The 21,473-nt window shown below is 40.7% G+C and overlaps 1 protein-coding gene across 1 annotated transcript in view; it reads left to right on the forward strand.

The window, feature by feature from the left end:
* LOC147708887 (uncharacterized) overlaps window positions 1-21,473 on the forward strand; it is a 178,018-nt gene that overhangs the window by 53,509 nt on the left and 103,036 nt on the right. The gene's annotated exons all lie outside the window — the stretch shown is intronic.

The following is a 21,473-nucleotide window of genomic DNA, read 5'->3' on the forward strand; positions in this document are numbered from 1 at the left end:
ACTCAGTATAGGTTGCAGATTGCTTATCTGGTAGCAAACTGTATACTAAAGGAACTACATTATTATTAATTTGAGCATGAATACTGTAAATTTGGGTGAATGGATGGGGCGTACTTTTAAACGTCCCATCCATCATCCAAATTTCCGTATTTTCTAATTTAAAAAGGTTACGGGGAGTGCTAAATATTAACATGCGTTTGAGAGGGTTTTGGTTATCATAAAGTAGAAAAGGTTCATTAGAGAAAGAAAAAGTTAAATCATGAGGAATTACAATGTCAGCAAAAGTTTGAGGAGTAACAGTTTGTGTGTTACTTGCCTGCTTTTTTCTTTGAATTATTCTTCACAAATTTGGGATTGTTGGCATATTACAAGCAACATGTCCAGGGACATGTTGTGCAACCTCTCTCAAAATTTGACCAGGAGTTTGATTGGAGGTGCATGCAATATCTTTCATTTCATTGATAGTATCGCGTATTTCAATCTCCATTGCAGAGGCAGAGTGGTTATGTTCTGTGGTTCTTAACACAATCTCACCAACAGTAACCGCTCTGCCGCTGCAATGGGCTGTATAATATTGTACACACCTCCAATGTCTCCTTGGTTCACTTAGCCTCTCATTACAGTATATATACCCACAATGTTTAAGCAGTCTGTTCCCTTTTCTAGATTTGGTATAAGTAGCAGTAGTTTGGCTTGCCATTTCCTGTTGGAAAAAGGAAATATAAATTTTATTATAATTATGATAAAGACATTTTGGAATTTCTTATTTACACATATTTAGTAAAACATATTTGTTTTTAGTGCAGATTTTAATTTAAAAATGTACTTTTTATAACTTAGAATTGTAAGCGGCACTTTTATACTATCCAACACTTTCTCTTCTTATGCACTTTCACGGAGATGGAATAGTAAGTGGTTCCTTTTCACTATCCAGCACTTTCTCTGAATATGCACTTTTCTGGAGTTAGAATAGTAAGTAGCAATAGGACACTATTATGCACTTTCCCTACTCACGCACTTTTATGCAGTTGGAATACTACTTGCCCTTTTTTCTCTATCCAGCACTTTCTCTGAATATGCACTTACCTGGACTTTGAATAGTAAGTGGCACTTGGACACTATCCAGCACTTTCCCTACTCATTTACTTTTATGGAGTAGGAATAGTAATTTGCACTTTATCACTAACCAGCACTTTCTCAGAATATGCACTTACCTGGAGTTAGAATAGTAAGTAGCACTTGGACACTATCTGGCACTTTCCCTACTTACACACTTTCACGGAGTTGGAATAATAATTGGCACTTTTTCTTTAACCAGCAATTTCTCTGAATAGGCACTTACCAGGAGTTAGAATAGTAAGTAGTACTTGGACTCTATTCTGCACTTTTCCTACTTATGCATTTTTAAAAATTAAGAATGATATCTTTCCATTTTTCAATATCTAGCACTTTTAAGAACATGCACTTACATGAAGTTATTTATTTATGATTCTGCACTTATAATGCGTTTAACATTGTTTTTAAATTGCTCTGAAATATGATATTGAGATGTGTTTATTTATGAAAATTACCTTGTGTTTTGGAAGGTTCTTTTTGAAAAACTTGTAGAAAATCGTTTGGGTAGTGGCTGTCTTTCTGCTGATCTGTTCCTTGGAGTGTTTTCTGGTTGGCTGTGAAGAAAAAAATTTGAAAATGTGTTTAATGTTTAGAAAATCTATCATTTTTTTGGGTGTTCTATATATGTGGGGGAAAAGTATTTTAGTTTCCCTACTTATGCACTTTCACGGAGTTGGAATAGTAATTGACACTTTTTCACTAACCAGCACTTTCTCTCAATATGCACATGCCTGGAGTTAGAATAGTAAGTAGCAATAGGACACTATCCAGCACTTTTCCTACTAATGCACTTTCACAGAGTTGGAATAGTAATTGGCATTTTTTCACTAACCAGCACTTTCTCTGAATAGGCACTTACCTGGAGTTAGATTAGTAAGTAGTAATAGGACACTATCCAGCACTTTTCCTACTCATGCACTTTCACAAAGTTGGAATAGTAATTGGCACTTTTTCACTAACCAGCACTTTCTCTGATTAGGCACTTACCTGGAGTTACAATAGTAAGTAGCAATAGGACACTATCCAGCACTTTCCCTACTAATGCACTTTCACAGAGTTGGGATAGTAATTGATACATTTTCCTACTTAAGAATCTGCACTTATAATGCGTTTTACATTGTTTTTAAATTGCTCTGAAATATGATATTGAGATGTGTTTATTTATGAAAATTACCTTGTGTTTTGGAAGGTTCTTTTTCAAAAACTGTAGAAAATCGTTTGGGTATTGGCTGTCTTTCTGCTGATCTGTGCTATGGAGTGTTTTCTGGTTGGCTGTGAAGAAAAAAATTTGAAAAGGTGTTCAATGTTTTGAAAATCTATCATTTTTTTGGGTGTTCTATATATGTGGGGGAAAAGCATTTACGTTGAAGGATGTTTAGATATATGGCACATCCCAGCATTATACTGCACTTCCTTTGAATATGCAATGATGTGGATTTTGAATAGTAAGCTGCACTTTAACACTATCCCGCACTTTTCCTACTCATGCACTTTCACAGAGTAGGAATAGTAAGTGGTACATTTTCTCTATCCAGCACTTGTTCAGAATATGCACTTACCTGGAGTTAGAATAGTAAGTAGCAATAGGACACTATCCAGCACTTTTCCTACTAATGCACTTTCACAGAGTTGGAATAGTAATTGGCACTTTTTCACTAACCAGCACTTTCTCTGAATAGGCACTTACCTGGAGTTAGAATAGTAAAGAGTAATAGGACACTATCCAGCACTTTTCCTACTTATGCACTTTCACGCAGTTGGAATGGTAATTCACACTTTTTCACTAACCAGCACTTTCTCTGATTAGGCACTTACCTGGAGTTACAATAGTAAGTAGCAATAGGACACTATCCAGCACTTTCTCTACTAATGCACTTTCACAGAGTTGGGATAGTAATTGATACATTTTCCTACTTAAGAATCTGCACTTATAATGCGTTTTACATTGTTTTTAAATTGCTCTGAAATATGATATTGAGATGTGTTTATTTATGAAAATTACCTTGTGTTTTGGAAGGTTCTTTTTCAAAAACTGTAGAAAATCGTTTGGGTATTGGCTGTCTTTCTGCTGATCTGTGCCTTGGAGTGTTTTCTGGTTGGCTGTGAAGAAAAAAATTTGAAAATGTGTTCAATGTTTTGAAAATCTAACATTTTTTTGGGTGTTCTATATATGTGGGGGAAAAGCATTTATGTTGAAGGATGTTTGGAAAGGGGCGACCATTCGGTCCCCCCGAACGTATGGCCGAGTACCACGATCCCCCCGGGAAGCCATCTTGGGCGGGAGGCGAGTCTCGGCTGGTATGCCCGAAGCGGCGTAGCCGGGGCGCGCCTTTTTCCCGCCCTGGAGTGGGCTGGCCTAGACACTGACGCGGCCGGGCCACGCCCTCGGGCAGGCCGGGGCGGGTTTACGCCCGCCCTGAAGACGGATAAAAGGAGCAACAAGCCAAGGAAGCATCCTCTTGTTCCTGTGCTCTGAAGCTGCACCACCTCGCTGCACGTGAGCTCGAGACAGAACGAAGAGCCAATTTTGAGCGTTGTAATCTTTCTTGTTTGTTTTTCAGATACTCTATCGTGAGAATGCCTAAGAAGGTGGGAAAGCGAATGACTTCCGACCAGATGCTGCGTGTTCTCATGAAAGAGGTGACCGACTTAAAGAAGCGAATGGCGGAGAAAGACGAGGAAGGGGGGCCGAAACGTCCTCTGGCTGGAGCAGCTCCAGGAGGAAAAGGCAAGAGGCCCAGAAGGGGAGCAGCTGGGGGAGACAACCCAGTTCCCTGTACCCCACTCGAAGCACCCACTCCTGTGCCGGAGGAAGGGAATCCGATTCCCGTAGTGGTCACCCCTGTGTCCGGGGAGGATATGCCGCCCGAGCTGGCAGCTCAATTAGCAGCGTGGTTGGGAAAAGGTAGCAAGGGCGCCACGGCTGACGACGCGCAGGTGTTGATGAGGCAGCTGCGGGAAACAAGGGAAGCGACAACGGCACCATCGCCATCAGTTCCAGTCGCAGATACAGCTTCCGGTTCAGGTAAGCGGCCATTGCCGATTGCGAGGGATGAGTCAGCACCCTCTCGGCGGGAAAAATTGGGTCAACATGTCCCTCTGGCGATTAAAGAGAAGATATGGGCAGGGGAATATATAAACATCTTCTCGTTGTTAACCGATCATTATGAAATGGAGCATGTTAAGAGCCAGAAAGAGCTCATGCATCCAAGTGTTTGGCGCGCAAAGATGGCCGCCTTTAAGGTAAATGAAAACATTGGTAATTGGGGCAAGGCATGGGGGGTTTTTACATCCATCTTGGGTGAACGTAGGCCCGAATTGCTGCCCGAATTGCCGATTTATCAGTCACGGATCATGGGGTACTCCGTATCTCATGAGGGCAATCATTGGTTCTGTTACGACAATGTTTTCAGAAAAGCGAAAGAGCATGATAAAAACTTAACTTGGGATTGTTATGATTCTGTGTCTTGGTCCAAAATGGAGGACTCCGGTATGTTGAAGGTGCCATTGATAGGAAGTAACGTTGGTGAATCCTCCCGCCAATATGCGGGGACGCCCTTTCGATCAGGTACAAGTAACGACAATCACTCGAGGCCAGCCGGCAACGCAAATAAAAGGGGGGTTTGTTGGAACTTTAACAGGGGGAAATGTACTAGGCCCCAGGGGTCATGCAAATTTAGGCACGAATGTGGGGGGTGTGGGCAATCATCCCATCCTGAGTCCATGTGCAGAGCCAAAACGGGTGATAACGGGGGTAGAGGAGGCGCCAAACAGGTCTGACATAGTCCGAGGGGCGCCTTTACCTACCCCGATTGATACCATGGCAATGATTCCCTGGCTCAGCGAATACCCGGATAACGCTTCCGCTGGGGTGTTGCGCAACGGATTTTCATATGGTTTCCGCATCCCAGTCGGAGAGTTTCAGGGTATGCCACGATGTAAAAATCAGATATCGGTCTTACAGCATACGACCGTGGTACAGGAAAAGATCAGGAAGGAGGTGGCTCGAGGTCGAGTCGCCGGTCCATTTAATGTGCCACCAGTTGCTAACTTTGTTTGTTCCCCTTTAGGGGTGGTCCCCAAGAAGGACCCGGGTGAGTTTCGGCTGATACATAATTTATCAGCCCCACGTGGTCTTTCAGTGAACGATGCGATAGACCCGGAAGTGTGTTCGGTGCGGTACGCATCCTTCGATGAGGCCGTAGCCATTTTGAATCGCCTGGGGCCCGGTGCGCTGATGGCAAAATCTGATATCGAGTCAGCGTTCCGGTTGCTCCCGGTACATCCAGACGATCAGCGTCTCCTTGGTTTCATGTTTCAGGGTCATTATTACATGGATAGGTGTATGCCGATGGGGTGCTCTATATCTTGTGCCTATTTTGAAAAGTTCAGTTGCTTCCTGCAATGGGTCTTCACGAGAAAAACGGGGTTTCAAAATGTGATGCATTATCTCGATGACTTTTTGTTTCTGGGGGCAGCCGGGGATCCCGAATGTGGACAGGCTTTGACTGAATTTTGTGTTCTGATGAATCATTTTGGCGTGCCATTGGCACCAGGTAAGACTGTGGGTCCCTCGACTTGCCTCGAGTTTCTGGGGATCGAGATGGATTCCGAGGAAGGTTGTTTTCGTTTACCAGGGGACAAAGTGTTAAAATTCAGGGCATCCCTGCAAATGTGTATAAGTGAGTCTAAGGTTAGGCTACATCAATTACAGCAATTGGTGGGACAGTTGAATTTTGCCCTAAGAGTTATACCGATGGCCCGCCCCTTTTCTCGCTCGATCGCTCAAGCCATGGTCGGCCTGAAGGAGGGTCATCATCGCACACGGCTCTCGGCAGAGGTTCGCCAGGACATGCGCATTTGGTTGGCATTTCTGGCGGATTTCAATGGCCGAATTGTCTGGAACAAACCGGCCGTATCCTCCGAGAAGCTGGGGCTGTGGACGGATTCAGCAGGGAGCATTGGTTTTGGTGCCATATTCGGCACTCAGTGGTCGGCACAAAAATGGCCTCAATGGTGGCATGATAATGGTCTGACAAGTAACATTGCTTTCCTAGAACTTTTTACCATTCTGGTGGCCCTGAGAACTTGGCCCGAGGGGTTCAGAGATCACTCTGTGGTATTCTGGTCTGATAACATGACCGTGGTTGAGTGTATCAATAGCCAGGCAGCACGATGCAAATGGATTCTGAGATTGCTAAAGGAGATTGTGTTATTGTGTATGCAATTGAATGTCCTGTTTAAGGCAAGACATGTCCCGGGGGTGATGAACCAGGCGGCTGATGCGCTTTCTCGTTTTCGTATGCAGGCCTTCTGGGGTTTTCTGCCCACAGCTGACCCGGTGGCAGCACCCTTTCCCGAAGCTCTCTGGTCTCTCGGTGCCCCGAACTACAGAACCTCGTGGGAGAGAGTTTAGCACCCAGGACGAGGAAGGCATATGAAGGGGCGTTCCGTTCCTATTGGGCCTTTTTGGGGGTGGCTAGAGGGGAGCTTTGGGGCCAGGAGGAGTGGGTAGTGAACTTCCTGCTGTATTTACGTCAGGCAGGCAAATCAGTGGCTACGGTCCAGAGGCATCGGGCCGCCATTTCCTTTGTGGCTAGGGCTCATGGGATCCAGGACCCGACAGCGTCTTTCGTTGTGCAAAAAGCGCTACGTGGGTGGCAACGCCTTGAGGGTCGCAGAGTAGATGATAGGCGCCCGATAGGTCTGGATAGGTTGGCTTTGTTGTTATCTGTACTTCCTGCAACATGTTCATCCCAGGATGAAGCAGTGTTATTCGGAGCCGCTTTTGTGCTAGCATTCCATGGGGCTATGCGGGTAAGCGAATTAGTGGCAAGGAACAAGCAGGATACCAGGGGGGGACTGTGCCGAGAGCATGTCCGAATCAGGGGGGAGACAATGACTGTCTCATTTGTCAAGTCCAAGACCGATCAGGGTTCAATGGGGGACTGCATAATGATACGAAGGATCCCCGGGTCATCCATGTGCCCGGTGAGTTGTGTAGAGGAGTATTTACCACAGAGGGTGGCATCATGGGGGGGGACATTGTTGAGACACGCTGACGCCACCCCACTGACGAAGTTTCAGTTTCAGCGGGTACTTGCGATGTCGATTACGGCTGCGGGCTTGAACCCGAGCGAGTTTGGGACCCATTCCTTTCGGATAGGGGCCGCTACAGAAGCTACGGCCAGGGGTCTGAATGTTGAACAAATTAAACGTGTGAGGCGTTGGTCCTCCAATTGTTATAAGAGGTATGTGCGGTTGCACATGTTGTGAAGCTGTAACGATGTACTCACGCTTCTTGTTTTTGTTTGGTTTCAGTTGCGCAAGCTTACGAGGCGGGGCGGACTATGCAGTCGACCCAACACCGGGCCAGCGGTCATACTTCACCGGCTGTGAAAAAGGAGGTGTGGGTCGTGGGCCACTCATACGTGAGGCGAGTCGCGGACGTATTCAAAGCAGGTGACATGAATCACGTGGCTGGGGAATACGGGTACAGTGTGTCCTTCTACGGAAAGGGCGGACTCTGTATTGACCAGTTTCAATCATTTTTTGAGGGTTTGCTAGGGCGGACGAGGTCACCGCCGTCTATAGTCATAGTACATCTTGGGGGCAATGATTTGGTCACCACTGGTAGACGACTTCTTCTTGAGGCGATGCTTTCCACTGTAAGTTGGTTGGCGAGGAGAGTTCCAGGGTGCACGATTGCATGGTCCCATATGATCCCGCGAAAAGTATGGCGGGGGGCTGTTTCTGTTTCTGCTTTAAACCATTCAGTAAGGAAAATTAATAACAAAGTGAGTAGATTATTCCGTTCCAAGACACTGCATTCTATTTCGCATGGTTGTATTACTGGTGACAGTATGTATTTGGGGGATGGTGTTCATTTGTCCCGGGTGGGGAACGAGTTACTCATAGGAGACTGTATAGCTTGGCTAAAGACTTTAAGTCATGACCTTTAGGTAGGAGTGTTGTGGGGGGTCCGGATAGCCGGTCAACTATCCGGCCTGTGGCGGTAAGGTCATGATCGGTGAGCACTAATTGGAAGATCCCTATGAGTGGGCGTCACCCATTACGGATGGGAGCGCTCGAAGGAGGTGGCCATTGGCCCCTCAACGGGGAAGGCGGTCCCTTCTAAGGATGGGACGCCGAAAGGAAAGGAAAGGCGGTCAAGGCCCCTTCCTGGGTAAGGGGGGCTACAGCCCCCTCCCGGAGAATTTCCCGGGGCCAAGACATCTGCGACGGCAGATGTGGTAAGATGTGTGGGGTTTGGGGGGGGGTCTACGCTACCTTCTAGATTCCTCACACGAGTCCTCGGACGACCTTTAAGTGGCGTCGAGTTTATTGGGGCCCCCGTCAAGTCAAGGGAAATTGGTAGTTGCACTCGAGGTACACCTCTGTGCGGTCGCCCCTCACAAGTGAGGGGGATATTTCTGGTTAGGGATCTTGACACCGGTTACGACCTTGCCGTTGGCCCTTAAACGTTAGGATGTACAATTTCAAAAATTTCAAGTTAGATGTTTTTGTAGGATGTTAGTTCGGCTAGGAGAACCTTTGTATTAGAGAATATGTTAAGGTTAGCCAAACATCGCAATGTGGTAATGAAATTGTACATAATATGCAACTGTTATTTTAATGTTTTAATTTTGTTTCATATTTTAATAAATACGGCCGGGAGGGTCACTCCCTCCCGTCTTCCAAAAAGTTCAGAACTGTTTCCGGTTTCCCATCCTTGGGGATTGTGTTGAGAGGGGGTGGCGGGTATCTCGGCCATATGGAAAGGGGCGACCATTTGGTCCCCCCGAACGTATGGCCGAGTACCACGATCCCCCCGGGAAGCCATCTTGGGCGGGAGGCGAGTCTCGGCTGGTATGCCCGAAGCGGCGTAGCCGGGGCGCGCCTTTTTCCCGCCCTGGAGTGGGCTGGCCTAGACACTGACGCGGCCGGGCCACGCCCTCGGGCAGGCCGGGGCGGGTTTACGCCCGCCCTGAAGACGGATAAAAGGAGCAACAAGCCAAGGAAGCATCCTCTTGTTCCTGTGCTCTGAAGCTGCACCACCTCGCTGCACGTGAGCTTGAGACGGAACGAAGAGCCAATTTTGACCCACCCACCAGCCCCTGAAGACAGCGAGTTGTGTTGAATAAAGTTTGATGTGGTAATTCTTTTTTTTGCAGGTCGGATTATTATCGTGATAACCTTGAATATGCAATAAAGAAATGGTCAATTTGTGGTATGTTTTGCAAATAAAGTGATCTTGCTCTAGTGTTGATCAGTAGCATGTCTTAGTAAAATTGTTGCTTTTAACTGTCTTTTAAGTAATTTAGTCATTTAGTTTAGAATTCATTTAGCTTAGAACTGTCGTATTTATTTTGGTCGGGCGGTAAGGTCATGATCGGTGAGCACTAATTGGAAGATCCCTATGAGTGGGCGTCACCCATTACGGATGGGAGCGCTCGAAGGAGGTGGCCATTGGCCCCTCAACGGGGAAGGCGGTCCCTTCTAAGGATGGGACGCCGAAAGGAAAGGAAAGGCGGTCAAGGCCCCTTCCTGGGTAGGGGGGGCTACAGCCCCCTCCCGGAGAATTTCCCGGGGCCAAGACATCTGCGACGGCAGATGTGGTAAGATGTGTGGGGTTTGGGGGGGGTCTACGCTACCTTCTAGATTCCTCACACGAGTCCTCGGACGACCTTTAAGTGGCGTCGAGTTTATTGGGGCCCCCGTCAAGTCAAGGGAAATTGGTAGTTGCACTCGAGGTACACCTCTGTGCGGTCGCCCCTCACAAGTGAGGGGGATATTTCTGTTTAGGGATCTTGACACCGGTTACGACCTTGCCGTTGGCCCTTAAACGTTAGGATGTACAATTTCAAAAATTTCAAGTTAGATGTTTTTGTAGGATGTTAGTTCGGCTAGGAGAACCTTTGTATTAGAGAATATGTTAAGGTTAGCCAAACATCGCAATGTGGTAATGAAATTGTACATAATATGAAACTGTTATTTTAATGTTTTAATTTTGTTTCATATTTTAATAAATACGGCCGGGAGGGTCACTCCCTCCCGTCTTCCAAAAAGTTCAGAACTGTTTCCGGTTTCCCATCCTTGGGGATTGTGTTGAGAGGGGGTGGCGGGTATCTCGGCCATATAGAAATATGGCACATCCCAGCATTATACTGCACTTCCTTTGAATATGCAATGATGTGGATTTTGAATAGTAAGCTGCACTTTAACACTATCCCGCACTTTTCCTACTCATGCACTTTCACAGAGTAGGAATAGTAATTGACACTTTTTCACTAACCAGCACTTTCTCTCAATATGCACATACCTGGAGTTAGAATAGTAAGTAGCAATAGGACACTATCCAGCACGTTTCCTACTAATTCACTTTCACAGAGTTGGAATAGTAATTGGCACTTTTTCACTAACCAGCACTTTCTCTCAATATGCACTTACCTGGAGTTAGAATAGTAAGTAGCAATAGGACACTATCCAGCACTTTTCCTACTCATGCACTTTCACAGAGTAGGAATAGTAAGTGGTACATCTTCTCTATCCAGCACTTGCTCAGAATATGCACTTACCTGGAGTTAGAATAGTAAGTAGGAATAGGACACTATCCAGCACTTTTCCTACTAATGCACTTTCACAGAGTTGGAATAGTAATTGGCACTTTTTCACTAACCAGCACTTTCTCTGAATAGGCACTTACCTGGAGTTAGAATAGTAAAGAGTAATAGGACACTATCCAGCAGTTTTCCTACTTATGCACTTTCACAAAGTTGGAATAGTAATTGGCACTTTTTCACTAACCAGCACTTTCTCTGATTAGGCACTTACCTGGAGTTACAATAGTAAGTAGCAATAGGACACTATCCAGCACTTTCCCTACTAATGCACTTTCACAGAGTTGGGATAGTAATTGATACATTTTCCTACTTAAGAATTTGCACTTATAATGCGTTTTACATTGTTTTTAAATTGCTCTGAAATATGATATTGAGATGTGTTTATTTATGAAAATTACCTTGTGTTTTGGAAGGTTCTTTTTCAAAAACTGTAGAAAATCGTTTGGGTATTGGCTGTCTTTCTGCTGATCTGTGCCTTGGAGTGTTTTCTGGTTGACTGTGAAGAAAAAAATTTGAAAAGGTGTTCAATGTTTTGAAAATCTATCATTTTTTGGGTGTTCTATATATGTGGGGGAAAAGCATTTACGTTGAAGGATGTTTAGAAATATGGCACATCCCAGCATTATACTGCACTTCCTTTGAATATGCAATGATGTGGATTTTGAATAGTAAGCTGCACTTTAACACTATCCCGCACTTTTCCTACTCATGCACTTTCACAGAGTAGGAATAGTAAGTGGTACATTTTCACTATCCAGCACTTGCTCAGAATATGCACTTACCTGGAGTTAGAATACTAAGTAGCAATAGGACACTATCCAGCACTTTTCCTACTCATGCACTTTCACAGAGTAGGAATAGTAAGTGGTACATTTTCACTATCCAGCAGTTGCTTAGAATATTCACTTATCTGGACTTAGAATAGTATGTGGCACTTTGACAGTATCCAGGACTTTCTCCACTAATGCAATTTTACGGAGTTTAAATAATAAGTAGTACCTTTTTATTATCCTTTAATTCCTCAGAATATTCACTTACCGAGAGTTATAATAGTATGTAGCCTTTTTTTATGAATCTGCACTTATAATGTTTTCCACATTGCTTTTCAATTGCTATGAAATCTGTAAATGTGATGTTTGTATTCATGGAAATTACCTTGGTTTTTTGAAGGTTGATTTTCAAAAAGTCTTCAAAATACTTTCGTTTTTGATTGTCTTTTAGACGTTCTGAGGCTTTTGCTACTTCTTCAGTTTGGCTATAAACAAAACAATTTGAAAAGTTTTATTTTACTGTGGTGTTTTTTAATCGTTTACAATTCGGAAAATATTGTACTAGTCCACATTTTTGTACGAATTTGTATTAGCAGTTTTATTCTATACATTTTTGTTATGACAGGGAACCGTATTCTATATTGATATAAATACTCTATACACTGTATTTTCTTTCGGTTTAATTTTATTTATTTTTAGTATTTGGGGTTATTTAAGGAACTAAGTGGGGGTATATAGAGGGTTCGCTTTTTTACGTGCATTGTTATTTTCGATTAAATTAATTAATTTAAACAAATAATGTATATTATTATAAACAGTTCTTTTATTACGATTTTAATCCTATACAGTTAATGTTCCAATCATTGGTTAAATATTTTTCTGGAATCCACTTTATTTAATGGAATTATCACTTTCTGTTTTCGAGTTGGGTCTTCTTGAGATATTATTTAAGAACGCTTTTGAAATATATGTATTAATTAATAATAATTTGTTTCCCATGCATTTGGATGTACAAATAATTAAATATTATTTTTAAGTAATCTCTCATTAGTTTTGAAATGTTTGCGTTTTTTCGAAATTAATTATAAAACTGTTTATTTGTTCACGAAATATTTAAAATCGTTTTATTACTTATATTCTGTTTATCGTACATTACATAAATTTATTTCTCTTAAAATAATTTTTATTTCTTATTATCGTTCACTATGTTAACAAAAAAACGAATTAACCTCACACATTATGTTCTAAGTGTTACTTAATTAATGTATACTACTATATTAATTAATACAATATTTAAACAGTTTTTGGTAACATATCGCTAATAATATGTTAGTCTTAAACATTTTAGTAAATCGTTTAAAATAACTTACTGTTGTATGAAATAGAAATGCTTCTACGTTCGCTTTCGTTGATATTTATGTCAAGAGGTCAGAGGGTCAGGTTTTCACGTCTGATTACTCTGCTAGTTGATAATCAACTGTTTTCAAAATGGTGGGATACGTCTATTTATAACTTTTCTAAATTAGCATTATATTTGTTCTAAATTATATTGTTTTCAATCATATTTTTTTTGTATTCATTTCATGAGGAAACGTATAATTTAAATTGCTTTATTTAAAAGTAAGCTTCTCAAACTTTCGTTCCGTTTTAGCATCCATTTTGAATGTCTTGTTGACACTGGAGGTCATGGAAATAGTAGATGGACATTATTTTTCATTGCTGTGTTTAAAATGGCGTTAATTTGTTCGTAAGGGCATTATTTTTCTCCATCGAGTATTGAAAACTCTTATTTTTTCTTGTTATCCTAAAATTAAATATATATTCTTTTGCATTGTTACGGAATTGCATGTTAAACAGTATTATTTTTAATACTCGAGTATTTATTTATTAATGTTCTAAATCGCTAACGTAATATTATGTAAATTTTTGGACCCGTTTGTAAATATACTTAACCATCCCAAACCTCTATTTTCCCTGCAAGTCGTACTAGGTATATTTTAATAAAATTTAATTTTTTTTTTTTTGTGTCATTATGGTATACGATGTTAAATAGTATTATTTGTAATACTCAGGTATTAATTTATTAAATAATTAAATCGGTTTTTAAATACTCGGGTATTAATTTATTAAATAATTAAATCAGATTCGTAATATTATAGTAGTTTTTTGACCCGTTTTTTGAAACACTTACCCACCCAAAACCCCTATTTTCCCTGCATCCCGTGCTATGTTTTTTTTAACAAAGATAAAAATGTATATAATTATTTTTTGGCGTTTTTATGATATACGATATTAAGCAGAATTAATTTATTATTTTTTAATACTCGGGTATTAATTTATTAAATAATTAAATCAGAATCGTAAAATTACAGTAGTTTTTGGACCATTTTTTTAATACACTTACCCACCCAAAACCCCTATTTTCCCTGCATCCCGTGCCATGTATTTTTTAACAAAGACAAAAATGTATATAATTATTTTTTGGCGTTTTTATGATATACGATATTAAGCAGAATTAATTTATTATTCTTTAATACTCTGGTATTAATTTATTAAATAATTAAATCAGAATCGTAATATTATAGTAGTTTTTTGACCCGTTTTTTAATACACTTACCCACCCAAAACCCCTATTTTCCCTGCATCCCGTGCCAGATTTTAGATTACAAAAAAAAAAAATTATATGTAATGGTATGCGTTGTAATAAAATGCGTTGTGATAGTACTTTTTCATCAGTAACACTATTTTACGATGTAATAGTTTGCGTTGTAAAAAAACGCGTTGTAATAACATTTGCGTTGTAAAAAATGCTATGTAAAAGCATGCGTTGTAATAACATGCGTTGTATCATCATATATCCCTCCTCTTGGGCTATCCAGTATTATGCCATTCAATCATTCAGTATTGTGTTTATAGATGAGCCCCAAATTTTGACATGGATCAATTGCAGGAGGTAGTACATAACATAAGTAGGCAAAACACGGTTGTATCCTTATTTTACCCTCTGATAAATAAACAACAAACCTCAAACTAGTATTTTACAAAATAAATCGTATTGTAGAGAGTAAATGACAAAAATGTGCACCTTAAAAGGCCACAACCCACTAAAGCTCTAAATATGTATTTTGTCCGTACATTCACAAGACAGACTGTTTGGGTAAGCTTAAAGAGAAATACCAACACAGTGAACATGTGACCAAACATCAAAAATTCCGTTTGAGTATGTATGTCTTATTCCAGGGTAAAGAGTGATTTTCTTATTAATTTGAAGAAATAAAGTTGGTTACAGTGAAAAAGCAAGTCTTAGTCCTGGAAATTACTCACTGAAAATGCACTGTGAATCATGCCTAAATAATCAGGTGTTACTCACATCTTTGACTGAAATAAGAAAGAACAACACATAGAAAAGGCTTTGTGAATTGGGCAAATAGAGGTTGTTTGCATTCTAAGTGCCTGATTTTGATGCGGTTTGAAAAGCCTCCTAACGGCATTTGCTCCGTGCGAGTCGGATCGGGAAAGTGTCTTTACAACTGAATCAGAAAGGCGTTAGGAATATCCCAATCCGAAACCGATGGCATTTGGAAAGACCGAGACGTAAGGAGCAGAATCATATGTCTCTATGGACCGCGTTTCCAAATGACTGATTACAATGCTGGATTCGGACAGCCTTTCCGAATCGTGCCGCCCAACTGGAATCTGTAGTCGACTCGGAATCAGACTTTGGGGCCGTAGCGGGCTCCCCTGCACCCGGAGCCTTCCCAATCAGTCCCATGGGGATACCCATGGGTCCCCCCTACCATCCATTGACAGTGTGGCAGGCAACAGGGTAGCCCACCACATAGTGCCCATTTGAACTCTTTCTTCAATGGGAGCCTATGCATTTGGTCAGAAGATAGGTTCTCATTGAAGTCAATTGGAGTCCAAGCAATTTGTATCTGGAAGCATCCGGATGCATCGTAATCGGCTTGTCGGACTCTCTCGATCTGAGTTGGTCGGAACCCATTCCCAAACCAATTCAGTCAGAAAGATTTCCAAATCGCATTGGAATCGGGCCCGAGATAGCAAAGCTATATGAAAACCTCTTGCTCTGGCATTGAAACAGCTAATAAGGCTCTTCTGTGGATGACTTTGCCTTGGTGAATGGAACTGCTATCTTTCTGCTTTTGATTTAACTAGCCAGCTGACAGCTATTCCTACAGGTTTGAATGTGCATGTCCAGATCTTTGAAATTGCATCACATGTCAGTCCATCATTATAACAGGAATGCAGATTAATGTGCTGTTGACCTACATCACATACAATTTCCCCCAAGTGGCTTGATGTAAACATTAAAACAGGACGAAGAGACAGGAGATCTTTGAAGAATTCCTAAATGGAAGGCGATCAAATCTAAGAGGAGCTGGCCCCTTTTAACTGTTGTATGAACGTCCCAAAAACCTTTCCGAGCAGCCTCTACTTGTCAATGGCATTAAATCCAAACTGGTTAAGAAATGCTATGATTTCGAAATTTTGCTACCGATGCAATCATTTTGATATTACTGCAAATTTTGATATACAAAGGTAATTACACGTGGAAACAATTTCCATCTGTTTTTTTTCCAGACTTGAAGTTAGAAGGTAAACACCAGATTTTGGTTGACTGGTGCTGACAGGCATGACGTTTCTATAATGTAATACCATATTCCCTTATTTGTTCATGCAATGATGCTGACAGGGCTAACCCTGCATGGTGTGATGTGATATGTTTTTGAAGAACAATATCGCATTAACTTACAAATGTGTGCTAGATGCATGTCAATTCACTTGCAACACAATTGACCCATATATGTCAAATCTCAAACTTCTCTAAATAGCCTCCAGAGAGTCTATTGCAAATGTAAAACTATTTCCATGTTATTTTGCTTCAAAGATGTCGAATGTTGTCATAAAAAGACATTTAGCTGATTGGGACACTTGATTCGTGAGGTTGTCATTACATGATAACAAGTGCATAGTGTCAGTCAGAAAGCAAGAAGAAACTGCAATGACTAAAGGCCTGATTATGAGTGGGGCAGTTCCAAGATCACCATTCCCGTGGTGGTGTTCCGACCTCCGTCTCCTCGGCGGTCCAACTGCTCGATTATGAGGTTTGTGGTTGGACTGCCACAAGCACGCTGCAAGACTGCCACCACCGCCAGGATCCTGGATCTCGACAGGATGTGGTGGAGAAAGGGGTGAACAATGGCAGCAGTGCCGACCCGTGCCGAATCAAGCACGACTGTGCTAATCATGACCTGCCTTTCTGCAAACCTTTTCATGGCGGGGACCCTGCATTGAAAAGGTTGGCGGACAGGCAGGGAAGGGACCTCAAACATGGCCCCAGGGGAAATTTGCCCATGAGGGATTCTGCATGGGGGCACATGTTGTGCCCCCCTCTGCTTGCAATGTCATGCATCACTGTGAGCCATGCACGACATGGTACATGGTACACAGTGCACCGACGTGCAAGTGGTGCACATGGGCAAAGCATATGCTTAAGGCTCTTCCTATGAGCCCCAGCATGCAGCCTCTGTGACACTGCTCACACAGTACCGCCAGCCTGGCAGTGTACTCATAATACAGCAGTCGGGATGCTGCAGGTCAGACCGCCAATACTATATTCTGGCACTAAGTGTGTTTTATTAGCTGTTATTTTTTAATGAAACTCACATGATACTTCAACTTACTCTTCGACAATGTTCCTTTTTTGGTTAAATATCAACAGCTCTGCTTTCTTTTATTTAACAGTGTTTGTGTGATGTTCTTAACTCTGAATTAGAATCTAGAGAAATGGTAATAGATTTGGGGGAATTTTAGTGTAGCAGACATATGTTCTCAATATCGTTAATGTACATTTAGAGGAAAATAACATCAACGCTATTGATTGTTGTATACTTTTAACTTCAATGACAGTCTGCTGCCCAAATGTATTTTTAACATCTGCAAATAAATAATGTAACCTCCTAAAATAGAAAGTTAAATTAAAATAAATAAAATAAAATATAGTTTGCCTTATTCATGTATCATAATCACATATGGGTGAAATGGTATGCAGGAAACTACATTGTTATGCAGGAAACTACATTGTTATACTAATAAAATAAAGCTAGAATCTCGTGTTATTCATCTGAACTGTTTAAACCAGTACGCTTGATGCAATACAAAAATAAAGACTGTAATAAAGGAAAAAAATAATCTCAGTTTGTCAAATTCTACATTTCTGATATCATTACCATATCTAATTAGTACCATACAAGAAAATACATTGCAAAAAAATGTATCTGCAACTTCAAGAAATTATTTTTCAAGTAAAACATAGCAGAAGTGCTATATCATCAATTACACATCCACTGACAATGCTTTGAGTATTGCCCTATTCTAATTAAATGCAAAAATTTGACTGCTCATCAGTGGGTGAAAAGAGAAAAGATTGTAATATTTTCTGAAATGCCAGTTATATGTTTGCAGTATATTCAATGATCATTTGATTTTAATGTTTTACAAAACCCAAAATGTATCAATTTAAAAGCATTTCACCACAAAATCATTTACATTTCAAAAGTTTTTATTCAATAATAAACACTTACATAATGAATAATAAATAACAAGTCACAGTAATGGATGGGAAACAAAACTCTTACTACTTAGACATCAACCTTTTATGTTTATTAAAAAAGTGAAAAAGCTTTGACTGAAAGTAAAGATTCACTTTCTAAATATGGTGATCCATTGTGGAAATTCATCTTTATTGAGTTAATCTTACATTAAAAGAAAAGACCAGTGACATGGGAGCTGTTCAGTTGATATTTACAACAATAACAACTGTTTGAGTCAACAAAGATGTTAAGATAAAGAGAAAAAAGTATGTTTTACAACAAATCATGTGATTTTGGACAAATTATTTAATTTCCATGTGGCTAAAAAAATTCACTATGAGAAATATAATAGTTTCATACAAATATTTGTAATTCAAATGTGTTAAACCACACTTAAAGTACACACTCTTTAATATTCCACATAAAGGATTACACTCTATAATTACAAAAATGCACATGAATACATCTCAGCTACATTATATACTATAACAGTCATCCCAGCTCCCTTCTGACCTCTAAATAACTTTCTGACTGACATTCATGGTGTTAAATCCAAACGCCGTATTGAAAATGACGGCGGTCAGATTTGAAACCGGCCAGTCAAGCCTGCTGGCTTCCGACAGGCTCAAGGAGCCCATCAGCCAGTCGGAACCGTCACATAATCCTATATGGATGGCGTTTCCGCCATTGGAATTATGTTGTCAGTTTTCAACAGGCTTTCCATGTGGGGCTTTCTGACATGCAAGGCCTGTCGGAGAGGGACTTTGAGGGCCCCTAGAAGGGTCCCATTCTCTTTGTGGCCTACGGTTGGGGGCCGAAGGGACACCTATGGTGCCCCCTGTAAATCCCTGCACCGTGTGGCAGGTCCTGTGCAGTGGCTTCCACACGGCGCAGGGATATACAGTGACTCTCATTTCTCTATGGGAGCTTGTGCTGCTGCATTTCCGACCTCCGCACATGTTCCCATAGGGAAATGGAAGTTTGCAACCACACGCTTTCAGAAAGCCAACACAAGGTCGTTCAGTCTCGAAACAGCAGGGATGTCGGTCACTTCAACCAACATTTCAATCAGCCCTCATGTTGGTTGTCATACCTAAGGGTCAACGGAACTGCCAAGGTTGAAGCCATGTTAATTGCATTTAATAATAGGATGTCTACACCTTTTTTCCTTAGAAGAGAGCCACTGCCAGTGGAAACCTTTCCTCGCCACATAATTTCGGAAGATAGGCATCATAGTGAATGAATAAGGTGTGACTTTCATTGATTATGTACTGGGTTTTTTTCACAGAATGCCATTCAAACTGCAATAAAATGAATAAAATATTCTCATCTCGATTCACTAAGCCCATTTTGCAACTACATTGAAAAAAACACACTCAAATTGCATTTTACATGATGTAAACATACCTAGAGGATGGGGCTTAATGGTCAGAGTGGCAGACTTTGAAGCTAGGAAACCAGGTTCTAGTCTGGCGGGAGGCTCAAGCATCCTGTGATTATAGGTAAATCACTTAATCTCCCCATGCCTAAAGAATCTAAATAAATTAATGTGTCCATCTGTAATGTAACTGGTGCCCATGTAAAGCGCTCTGGTCAAGTTTGCACTATATAAAACTGTAAAACAATATAACTATTTAAGAAAGTGTTTACCAGGTCTCAGCACTGGAACTAATTTTAGAACACCAGGACTTCATTGAGATATGACTGGTGTCTGGACAAAATATCGGAAAAAAATATTGTGATACAAAAATAATATGTTAAGAATTTCAGGGTATCAGAAAAAACATCTACTGAATATTGAAGGTAAAAATATTGCTTGTATTGTTGTTTTACCTATATTTGCAAAAAAATAGATGTCGATGTCGAAAATATTGTTGTATGTAATATCATATCTAAGTGTTAATTAGTATGCCATTTATTGTAGTGTGTTTGATTGTATATATGTATTCATTTTTATATTTATGTTTTCTGTAAGATAATTTGTTAGGTATGAAATTAACATTTGCATTTCAGTTGTATTAATGTTTATAATGTTATTTTTATATATTTATTTTATTAGTGGGATATTAGGTTTTCAGGAGATAAGGGTTTGGAGATTTAAAAAAGTGTATATTTTAAAGTAAATTTTGTGACAGTAATTTTAATTATACTCAAATTAATATGTTACAATTAATGTTATTTTGTTATATCAATGCTTTTAATATATTGTAATTTAACATTAATCAAAATATATATTAATGGTATTACATGTAAATAATTTTTTAAATAATAAAAATATTACATGATTACAATAATTTATTTTAAAAAGAATACTAATTAAAAAATATATTTTAGTAAAGTAAAATTAAACAAATATTTTTATATAAAAGTTTAAAATATAACTCTTTGGGGAAATAGTTTTTTAATAATACAAATATTTTATATGCTTGTGGACATTTTTATATTTATTACATTTTAATTTAGTATTAAATAAAACCATTAATCCTTATTAAAAAATATAAATATTGTATTGTATTGTATTGTATTTATTATTTATAACGCACAACTGTCACCCTACGGGTGTCCTGGCGCCCAAACAGGAAAGTAGTCAGATGGAACAACAATACACTAGCTGTCATGTCATGTAAAACAGCCGCCGGAACTATTAGATGGAATCAAGGGGATTAGACTTTGGCGAACAGCCATGTTTTCAGGCTCTTTCTGAATCCCAACAGGGTGTCAATTTGCCTGATGTTCTGGGGAAGCTAGATGCAGAAGTGCAGAAGGCTCTGTCTCCCATCCTCGATCTCCTGCTCCTGGTAGTTGCTGCCAAACCCAGGCTAGAGGAGCGCAGGGATCTGGTGGGCTTATACCAGGTGAGCCTTTCCTGTAAAGGAATAGGTCCTGTGTTGTGCAGGGCTCTGTACACCATACATAGGGACTTAAAAGCGACTCTACTCCCGATTGGCAGCCAGTGTAGGTCTCTGAGCGCCAACGTAGTGGAAGAACTGCGAGGTCTTTTAAGTGCCAGCTTGGCCGCTATAGACTGGACCCTCTGGAGCCCCTGTAAGATGTGTAAGGGGGTCCCGAGATATAGAGAGTTACAGTAGTCCAGTCTGGCCAGGATCACACTCCTAACCATTAGCGGTCTAGACTCATCAGGCATAAGGGGCAAAATCTGTCTGAGGGCTTTCAGCAGTCCAAAGCAGACACTGATGGTTTTATTGGTCTGAGAGGTCATTTGGAGATCCGCATCAAACAGTACCCCTAGATTGAGCACGGTCTTAACTGGGATGCAAGGATCAGCTCCCGGCGCAAGCCTGAGCTCATAGGAAGGTTGCTGACTCAGTTTGGCTGACGAGCAGTAGACT

This window comes from Lissotriton vulgaris, chromosome 6, assembly GCF_964263255.1.
Source record: "Lissotriton vulgaris chromosome 6, aLisVul1.2, whole genome shotgun sequence".
Lineage (NCBI taxonomy): Eukaryota > Metazoa > Chordata > Amphibia > Caudata > Salamandridae > Lissotriton > Lissotriton vulgaris.